At 54.9% G+C, this 10,417-nt stretch overlaps 1 pseudogene; it reads right to left on the minus strand.

The window, feature by feature from the left end:
• Positions 1-502: 502 nt before the first annotated feature.
• LOC101560206 lies at positions 503-907 on the minus strand (annotated as a pseudogene).
• Between the last annotated feature and the right edge of the window lie 9,510 nt (positions 908-10,417).

Here is a 10,417-nt window from a genome sequence, read left to right on the forward strand (position 1 = left end):
TGTCAAGCACACCTGGAGAACCCCAATTTGTAGACTCATTATAGCAAAGTTAGAAATTTGTAAGAGGGGGTGCCGAGGAGATAGCTCAGTAGAATAAGCACTCGCCTGGCAAGCGCAAGGGCCTGAGTTCAACCCCTGGTGCTGCCAAAAAAAAAAAAAAAAAAAAAAAAAAAAAAAAAAAAAAAGACCACAGGCTCTGCAGCGTGCCGCGTAGCTAGCTTACTAACTTCAGCTAAAACCTTGACTGCCTGGTGCCAGCTGTGATCCATCCGCAACGCTGTGGGTCAAGCTGTCTGTGTTGCCTCCAGTTAGGAGAACAAGCATTGAGTTCAGCTTGCTTCGAGGACGCCATGTCTGGGGAAGACGGGCCTGGTCAAGGACACTAGCAACTCTACCTACTCTGCTCAGACCCCCTCTCTCCCTGTACAATTCTGCCTGACAACACATGACATAATTCTTTTTTTTTTTTTTTTTTTTTTTTAATGATAGAAACAAAGAACACCTAAAACCGGAGCTTCTGGAAGAACCGCTTGTTCTTGCCTATCTTGTATCTCTCTCGAACTTGCCCTTCACCTCCTGCTGGGCCTTGTGCTGCTGGGTCTCTGAAGATGTCCTTGCTGATCACCGTCTTGTCCAGGGGTATGTCCACAGAGTACCTGGAGGGCAGGAGGCAGTTGTAACTATAAACCTTCACAAATGACTTGATCTTTGACCTCTTGGTGATTTTCTTCCTGCTTGTGGCAGCTGTCACTTTGCGGGAATAGTGGACAATCCCGGCCACCAGGCCATGGTTGTAGGGGCAGTTGGAGGTGCCATTGTCGATGTTCTTCATGACAACAGCTTTGCATCCGGAGAAGCGTCCGGCAAGGACCAGCACCACTTTCCCCAGTTTCATGAACTTGCCCATTGCAGCGGCACCGAGCTGGAGTTATAGTAGAAAGGAAAGACGCACACTCCAATTCTTCTATTTCATGTAGCCAATCAAGTAATAACCTGTTATCAGCTCTGTACTTCCTGCTTGAAAACCGTACCTAAGATGAGCTCAGCCCTGACTCTGGCTGACAATCTCCGGCTTATTCCCATCAGCCCGCTAGCGTTACACGAAGGTAGCCTTCCAAAATCTCCTTCGTGAGCTTTGTCCTTTGGAGCCTGGATTTTCCCCCATGTTCTTGGCACACTGGCCAGGAAGCACTGTGCTGACCCTCTCTGGGTCACCAGTGGAGGTCTGCCCCTGGCAGGTCTCACGTGCTGACCTGCAGATGGAACAAGCGCCCTCCAGATTCTGTCCCTGGAGCCCCCTCATCTCCCACGGCTCCCCACTGCTTCCTAGGATGTCTCTGCACTCAGGCCTGGCCTTGCCCGTGTCTGCAGGGAGACAAAGAGAGGAACAAATGCCAAGAGAGCCCAGCTCCCCAGTCCAAAGACTCAGATCAACAAATTGGATAACAAATGAAACACAACCATGTATTGCCTGTAGGAGACACACCACACCCAAACGGAAGCCCACAGGGGCCAGAAGGGGGCACAGCGATGGAGCATCTGCCTGGCACATATGAGGTCCTAAGTGCTGCAAAGCAAAAGGGACAAAAACTGATCAGGAAAGACAAAGATGTCCACTAAAGGCTGGGAAAAGGAACCGTTCAACAGGAAGAGACAAAAATTATAAGCATCTATGTACAAAATGTCAGCACACTCAACTTCATAAAATAAAAGCTAAGGGCTGGCAAGATAGCTCAGTGAACTAAGAGCCTGCTTAGGCAAGCTCAGGGACCAGGGTTCGATCCCCAGCAACACAGGCCACACCAGCCCCACCCCCGGGCACACTCAGCCGGCCACCTAGTCTGGGCACGGTGATACACACCTGTAATCCCAGCACTGGGAAGCTGGAAAACGGGAGGCTCCCTACAAGTACAAGCTGCACAGTGAGACCCTGCACAAAACATACAATAAAAACCACTGGAGTTGACAGATACAAGCACAATCACAGTGGGGGACTTCAGCATCCCAGCATCACAATTAGGTCAGGCAGACCCAACAAGTCAACAAAGAAAGCTCTGAGTTAAACTGCACCGTTGAACAAATGGATATTTTTTGAACCAGGAATTGAACTCACAACCTTGCGCTTACCAAGGGGGCTGTGCCACTGAGCTACATCCCCAGCCCAAACAAATGCATTTAACAGATAGCTCTAAAATATTTCATCCAACAACAGAATTTTTCTCAGCGCATGGAACATTTTTCCAAACTAGACCATATCTTAGACCCTAAAGCATGCTTACATAAGTACAAAAGAGATGAAATAACTCCTGCCTACTGTTGCACTGTAGTGGAACATGGCTAGATATGAACAGCTGAAGCCACAGGAACTATGAAAACACATGGAGATGTAATAATACATTGCTGAATAACCAATGTTTTGCAGAAAAGATCAAAGAAGAAATGAAATTCAACTTCCTAGGAGCAAATGACAATGGAAGCACAGCAAAGCAGACACTATGGACACAATGAAAGCAATCCTGGAGTGGAAGGAACATTAAGTGATCACAAATAAAGACGCTAACGAGGCATTCCAAGGTCCTAGAAAAACAAGAGCAACCCGCATGTGAAACCAACAGGAGAGAAATTCTAAGGATCAGACCAGGAAGTTAATGAAGTTGAGACAAAAATATCACAAAGTATCAATGAATCAAAGAGGTGGGGTTTTTGTTTGTTTGTTTTGTTTTGTTTTCTCAGTCCTCGGAACCGGGGATTGAACTCGGGTGCCTGCCTGGCAAGTGCCAGGCAAGCGCCTCTTCTACTGAGCCATCTCCTGGCCACAAAGAGGTGGTTCCCTGTGCGGATGGGGCGGAGGCCTGGGGCGGAGACAGGTGAGATGGGGGCCAGAGAAGAAATGAAAAGCGCCAAGACGGAACACATCTGCGTCCCAGTCTCCCCGCAGTGCATACCGCTGTGCATACCAACCACGTCCTAACCTGAAACTGAGAAAACATTGCGAGAAGTGGTCTTGGGGGCAAAGCAACGTGAGGCACAGAAGTGGGCGCCACCTGCTGGACTCACGAGCAGCCGGGGCGGGGCTGTAGGGTCCCTCAAGAGCAGAGAGGACAGGGAAAGGACACACTGGCGTTGTTCAGCGAGTTCGTGAGACAGCAGGCGCGGCTCTGCGCCTTCTCTCCCCACAGCCTACACTCTGTCCCTCGCGGCAGGAGCGCACGCTCAGCCCCTACCTCCACCAGGGAACCAGAAAACGCATCTCCCCCAGCCCCAGCCGGGGGGCAGGGCCAGCAAGTGGGACTCGGGGACAGCCTCTGGGACGGGGCTCGCCATTCTAGCACTTGAGGCTTGCGGTCCCTCAGGAGCTCCCGAACCCCCGCAGGGCTCCGAGCCCCTCCGGGTCGCCTAAGGCTGGGGAGCACAGTGGCTGTGACGTCGAGGCCTCCTTGCTGCTTCAGCACCACGGGATGGACAGCGCCCTGCGCAGGTAAGCTGCACGGTCGGCAGCTGTCGAGGGTCCACGCCAAGACCCTGCCTGCCAAAACCCTCCCATCTTCATCTTGGAAACAAGGCGAGACCCCGAAATACACCAACCCAGAGGGCGCCAGATCCGGTGCTGAGAAGGCTCCTGAAGACACTTCAGCCTTCCCTCAACCTTTCCAGAGCTGCCCCAGGGCTTCCTGCCTGGCTGCTGCCTCTGTGTGCTCCTTCTAGAAACCCCCCCCCCCAACACTTAGGTCCAATTCCTCGGGCCTCCCTTGAGAGCCAGCCCCTCCTGGATCAAGTCCGAGTTCCGCGATCTGCTATCCAATGTCGCAGTCCACTTCACTCTTGACCTCAGATCCCAAAGAAGCCCACTTTGGCCAACAGCAACACCTCCGTGAAGATCACGGTCTCCCACTTGGCCTTGCCTAGAGGAGGCGGCCACGCCCTGGCCAGCAAGGGCGCTGGCCGCTGCCGGCCGGCCGCATCTGTGCACCGGGCTACAGGCCCTCTGGAGGCGCTGCCACCGGAGAGAGGTGGTACGGGAAGCCCAGCAACAGGAAGAGGGCACTGAGACCCAAACTGTGGCAGCGCATTTCCTGGGACTCCTGCAGGGCCAGGTCAGCTAGAAGAAGCCACCCCTGACAGGCACACAGGGTGCCCTAAGGGCCTCCTGGTAGGGTGTCAGACCAAGACCCTGCAGGGCGGCTGCCCTCCTAGCACGCCCGTGCCTGCCTCCTGTCCTCTACCAGCCGCCTGCGCCACGGGCTCCAGGGCAGAGCCATTTCCCCTTGCTCTCGCTCAGCGTCTGCCCTGCCCACTCCTCCACGCTGGACACTTCATCGTCCTGTGTTCAGGCCCAGACCTCCTCCTCTCAGGTCTCCTTGCTTCCTGTCTCTAAGCAACAACAAACATCCAGGCTCCGCCCTCGGTGGCTCCTCGGAGCAGCAGGCGACCTTGGTGGTCCCTGGCCTGGCTTCTCGGTGTCCTCAAGATCCAGCTACTGCCTCCTCTCTGGTTTCGCCTCGCAGTACCTCCTCCTCACGGCCTGCAGCGCACGCTCCACCCGCCCAAGCCCCTGGCCTCGGTCGGACAGCTCTCCTCGCCCGCCCTTCGGGTTCCTCAAGGACAGGTCCCCCGTGCCTCCTCCAGGAAGCTCCTCCTCCCTCCAGCCTCCACCCTGGGCTCCACAGCGAGTTTCCCAGCCCAGGGAAGGTCTCACTCCTGGAAATCACTGCCTGCTGAGGTGCTGGGACACCTCCCCACGTGCACTGCCCTCCAAGGCCAGGCATTGCCACCTGGCCTGGACAGAGAAGGCACCGGACTGGGGCTGGGTTGGGCCTGGGCTCCCTCCTGGGGGTAGTGGAGCCTTTAAGAGGCGGGGCCTGGTGGGAGGAAGTGAGGTCACCGAGGCACGGCTCGCAGGGAATGCTGGGACCTCACCCCTTCCTCTTTCCTTTTTGCTTCTAGGTCTCCACGAGGTGAGCACATTTCTTACACCGCCTGCTTCTGCTGCGCAAGGCATCGTCCGCCTACAGACTCAGAGCAGGGCCCACAGGACCAGACCAAAGCCTCGGAAACAGAACCAAATCAACCCCTGTCCTCAGACCTGTAGCTCCGGGGTCTTCGGTGCTGGGCTCAGGGCAGAAAGCTGATGGCCTGGGTTTTACTCATCAGTCTTGCCAGGGGCGTCTGTATCTTTCATTCATCTTTCCAAATGCTGAATGGCCGTCACCTTTGCAAGCTGTCACCTTTGCAAGCTTATGTTGTGCCGCCAATGTCTGACACCCTTCAATGCCTTCAGGGATCTGCTTCTCACCTGCTCCCGAGAGGACATCAGGTCAGAAGCCCAGCAGTCTCCGAAGACCTCACTCCTCCTCACACATTGGCCGTATTTATGCCCGATGCTCACCTCCCGTCCGGGAACCATTGCAGCACCGTGGTGTCCCGAGAGACTCTGGTGCCCAGCACCCGCCTGACCTCTGCCTGCCTCTGGGCGCGAGCTCCACCATTCCTAGCCCGCCTGTCTGACTACTGCACAGGTAGCCGGCCTGCACGGGAGATGGCCTCACAGCAGGCGCAACTGAGCCAGAATCCTGACCACCCTCAAGCAGCTGTCGCCCGGCGGCCGGCACAGGCGGCACACAGGCAAGACTGAGACTCAGGGCGCTCCCACCGATTCAGACCCAAGAGGAGGTCTGAAGGTCAGCACTTACACAGATTGTCTTAGCTACCTTTCTCCCCTTGCTGGGACAAATTACCCAGCACCCCAAATTAAAGAAGGAACTGTTTGTTTAGCTCATGGTCTGTGGAGGTTTCAGCCCATACTTGCCTGGCTCTGAGGCAGAGTCACACATGGCCGAGAGCAACAATTCATGATGGCAAAAAACAGCAAAAGCAACAAGAGTGTAAGGAGAGATCAAGCCTCTTTTCCTCCCTTATATTGTAACCTGGCTACTCCCCAGCCCACCCCAGGTGGGGGTAGCACCCACACCATCTCCATGCCCTCCTCCTGCACAGGCTCAGGATGCTTACAAAGTGAGGACTCTGGCCCCTTCTAAACTTCTCAAGTTGACACAATGAACAACCTCCTAGAGCCCTAAGGGCACTTCCTCTCTACCCAGGATGTAGAACTGCTGACTTAAGTTTCTAGACTTCCCAAGTTGACACAATGTATCAGCCATAACATACCTATAGCATCATAGAGAGTATTTATTATTTTTATTTTTTTTATTTTATGTATTTAGTACAGGGTCTATAGGGTCTCACTACACAGATCAGACTCAGTGATTCTCCTGTTTTCAGCCTCCCAAGCACTGGATTACAAGTGCATGCCACCACACCCAGTTTCAATTGCCATCTCAGCGCTGGGGGTGGGGCCAGCGTGGCACACCATGGATCAAACCCGGTCCCTGTGTCTGCCTAAGCAGGCGCTTTAATCCACTAAGCCATCTGGCTGGCCTCCTTATAATATTTTGCATAGTATATGTGTATGTGTGTATAATATATTGTCTATGTATATGATGTATCTATGTGTGTAGATGCACATGTGATGTACTATATGTTACATATTAAATATACATGGAGTATATGTTGTATTAGACATATAAAATATCTACATAATTCTGCAAGTGGACCCTAGGGCCTGGTGTCTTCTAGACACGTGCTCTACCACTGAGCTGTGTCCTACAGACTCAGAAATGATACTTCTGTGCATATGTATCTATGCTTTAAAAGAAAGATGGCACATGTCTATAGTCATAGCACTCAGAGGCTGAGGCAGGAGGATTGCCATGAGTTCGAGGCCACCCTGGGCTATATAGTGAAGCTGCGTCTCAAAAACCAAACAACAACTACATAAAGAAAAGACAAAAGATTCCATATCCCTCTCCCTCCCAGGAGCCCTGAGGAAGACCTTTAATTATCCAACACACTCCCTGTGGGTTGGGTTCTCCCAGCTTCCTTGAGGCCCACAGGGACCCCACAATCCTGGCATCCCCCACGCTCCTGGGGTGGCTCCTGTCTCCAAGGCCCCACTCCCTGGCTGTTAATTGTTGATGATGGGACACAAAGGGAGATGACAGCAGCCTAGTGACGCAACCTCATCCAGGACTTCTGTCCCTACGGCATGCTTCTCAGCAACTCATGGGACCGAGGCAACAGCTCCCAACATGCAGCACAGACACCGAAGAGTTTGGCGCTCGACGCAGTCCCTGGCAAAGGCCAGACATCTTGGGTCCTCTCTGAGCTGGGTCCGCAATAGTGAATCCTGACACTGTGCTCAGAGGTACAAACAGGTAACCTCGGGGAGGGGACGGGGGGGGCAAGGCAGGGTGTGCTCAGATCTGCTGCTGGGCCAAGAGCACCCAGGACTTGGAACCAATTGGGGAGAGAGTCCTGTAGTGACCCCCTCTAAGACATGCACTCCTCAAGTCACTAAGCTGGCCAGGCTGGGCTCAAATGCTCAGTCCTCCCGCCTCAGCCTCCCAGCATGCTGGGATGAGCAGCTGGGATCACAGGTGAGCACCACCATGCCTGGCTGAGGAGCAAACCTGAGGAGCAGGTTTTTTGAAGAGGAAGTACTTTGCCCTCAGTCTCTCAGTCCTCAGAGGCCGAGCTAGCAAAGCGCCTGTGTGTGACTCTTAAGGGGCTTGGAAGCATCCTTGCCTCCACTGGGCTCTGTCCCAGAAAAGAATACTGAAGATCAGCATTCACAGCTGCTCTTGGTTTCAAGGCACATCTCCTCCAGCTTGGGTACAGCCACCTCTATCCATCAGAATTCTTCTGTTTGTTTGTTTTGGAGACCAGGTCTCTGTGTAGCCCAGGCTGACCTTGAACTCACAGCATTGCTCTGCCTCAGCCTCTCAAGTGCTGGGATTAAGGCGTGTACCACCATGCCTGGCTCTCAGCTAAATGTGAAAGAAGTTAAAACATCTCAATGAGCCTGGGTCTCCAGCAGCTGGTGGAGAAAGGGCTCAGCTCCAGCCCAGGCCAAGAAGCTGAGCAGGCACATGCCTATTGTCCCCATCCTGGGGAGGCTGAGGCAGGAGGACCTAAGTTCAAGGCCAGCCTGGGCAGTTTAATGACCTAGCCAAACCTTGCCTGAAAAATGTGAAAGGACCAGAGATGCAGCTCCATGCAAGGGCCCTGGGTTCTATCCCCAGGACCACAGTGTGGTGGGGGGGAGAGGTCTGAAAATGCAGTTCTGACTACAAATCTCCAGTCTCGCACGGACGCAGCACACCTCTGCTAAGCCCAAGTCAGTGGGCTCTGGAGGAGCCGGGCACCATCCGCCCTCAGCACATCCAGCTGAGGTTTCCTGGCCTCTGAGGTGCACTCCCTCCCTGTGTCAGGAACCACGGTGAACCTGGATGCCATGAGGACAGCTGGCTCCTGGCGGTGTTCCTGCCCCCTGAAGTGGCACCAGGGACTAGCCCTTGTCCTGACCCAAGAAATGTCTGCAGAGCGTGGGGCAGCCCAAGAACCAAACCCAAGCCCAATGAAGCCACCCAGCCAGTCTGTTAGAGCCCAGGTTTCCTGTGTGCCAGTCAGAGCTCAGGACCAAGCTGCACCCAGCCTCACCCAGTGGGGCCTGCTGCCCTTCACAACATGAAGAGTAACGGCCCAAATCAGGGAGCTGCCACCTGGCAGGGCACCAGCTGAGCCCATCCCTTCACCTTCAGCCACTACAAAGGGCGGATGGGTAAGCTGAGTCATGAAAAGGTTGGACCAAAACCCCAAAGTGAGGGTGGAGCCAGGCTGGTATCCAAGCCTTGCTCTGGGGTAGCCCAGAATATGTCCCCCCCAGGTGCCACCAATGCCCTGCTCCTTCTCAGGGTGACCACTGCTGCCCATCTGAGAGGGCCGTGCCTGCCTTAGCTGCAGAACCACTTTGTGTCCCCACAGCCCCAGCTCCAAGGCAGAGTCACAACAAGAAGTATCCTCTGTCTCCCCCACACACCCTAAAGGACCCTTAGTCTCTCCTGGGACCTCCTATCAGACACCTGGGCTCCCACCCTGGGACCCAGGAAGAAGGGGTAGGCACAGGGGCACAGGACCCACACAGACCGGTCCTGCTCAGCTCTTGGCTCTGGGTCCGAGGTGCTATGTCTAATGCAACCTCTCCTAGAAAAGAAACCCAAAGTGCTGGGCATAGGGGTGCACACCTATTGCTCCAGCTCTGGAAGAGACTGAGGCAGGAGGATCCAAGTTCAAGGCCAGCCTGGATAACTACGCAGACATGGTCTGAGAAATAAAAACTTCTGAAAAGTAGGTTTCAGGGGCTTTGGTCAGCTGAGCACACACGCAGTGAGAAAGATCCCCAATGTAGCAAGTGTGCATGGAGGGGTGCTGTCCTGACCTGGCCTGGTGCCCCTCTTGCTGCTTTCAGAGGTCCTTTCTAGGTGACAGTGACCATGGAGCCTGGGCTTCCTAGAGCTCTGGGAGCCACTGGGGATTTGGCTGGGACAGTGTTGATTTGTCCCTTCCTTGCCCCGCTGCACTGTGCCCACTGGGCACAGGTGGCACTCAGCCTTTTGGGAACCCACCATGCCCATTCCTGCCTCGGAAGCCCTCCTCACCTTCCAGCCAGAAGCAGTCCCACCCCCTGCATCAAAGAACACGCAGGAGTGACAGGCGTGTGGCCCCCTCGGAAGGGCAGGGTGGGGTGGGTCCCATCAGCCGGGCTGCTTTGCCCTGTTTTGAGACTGTCTCTATGGTCCAAGCTGGCTTTGAGCCTTCGATGTGCCCCTCTCCCGGCCTCCCCTCGAGATCAGTGGATTGGCTTACCATCTGGGGCAGCCTCCCTGGTGCAGCCGCTTCAGACTGGTTCTGACCACACTCCCTAGGAGCTCTGGGCACAGCTTGCATCATCACAGTTTTGTGGGTGCTTGTACTTTTTCTCTTGAGAAGCATCTGTTCCCAACACTCACCCATTTTTTTACTGACTTACCTGCTCTTTTTTGGAGGGGGACTGCCTGTCCTCTTGGGGTGAAGCTCCATCAGTCCTGTGTCAGGTCCATGTCTGCAAAGGTCTCTCCCTGGCAGCCATCTCTTCACCTAGCTGCGTCCTCCACCATGCGTGCAGCCCTCCAAAGCTTAGTGCGCTCCCCATCAGCAATTCTCACCTTTCCTCCCCAGCTGTGCTTCTCCTTCCTCACCTGTGAATCCGGAAACAGCCTTCCTGCTCCTGGATGGAGCCTCCTGAGTAGCCTCTCTGCTGTCCCATCCTGGGCAGGGACCTGCGAGTCCGGCTCTGCCTGCGCTTCCGACGTGGACAGCAACAGCCACACGAACGACGGGCCCTGAGCCCTCCTGTCACCTCCTCTGCCTAGAGGGGCGGCTCTGAAGCCAGCGCAGCTGGCATGCAGGCAGAAGCACCCCGCTGAGACCCTCGCTGGCCAGGAACCCCGTCCTTCCCGCAGGTGACAGGGATCCCTGGAGG

Source organism: Octodon degus, unplaced genomic scaffold (genome assembly GCF_000260255.1).
Source record: "Octodon degus isolate 3935 unplaced genomic scaffold, OctDeg1.0 scaffold00304, whole genome shotgun sequence".
NCBI lineage: Eukaryota > Metazoa > Chordata > Mammalia > Rodentia > Octodontidae > Octodon > Octodon degus.